Here is a 282-nt window from a genome sequence, read left to right as displayed (position 1 = left end):
AACGGAGCAGACCATAAGCTTCGACCTTTATATAATTATGAAAGAACCATCCATGCAGACGAAAAGTGAAAATTAAAGATGACAAAACCCTAAATGCCTTGTACCTGGAAAAAAAATATTGTGATGAAAGGTGCCAGGATAAGAAAGAAAATCCATAGAATATATGTTTCTTTTTTCACACCAAAGCCCAAAGTTGCTGCGTCAACGTAACAAAACCAGATGACCATTGTGAAATTAGCATTATCCGATGAGAATATCAAAATAAAAAATAATGATAGTAAA

This window comes from Penaeus monodon, chromosome 20 (assembly GCF_015228065.2).
Source record: "Penaeus monodon isolate SGIC_2016 chromosome 20, NSTDA_Pmon_1, whole genome shotgun sequence".
In the NCBI taxonomy this organism is placed as follows: Eukaryota; Metazoa; Arthropoda; class Malacostraca; order Decapoda; family Penaeidae; genus Penaeus; species Penaeus monodon.
This window is presented reverse-complemented; position numbering follows the sequence as displayed.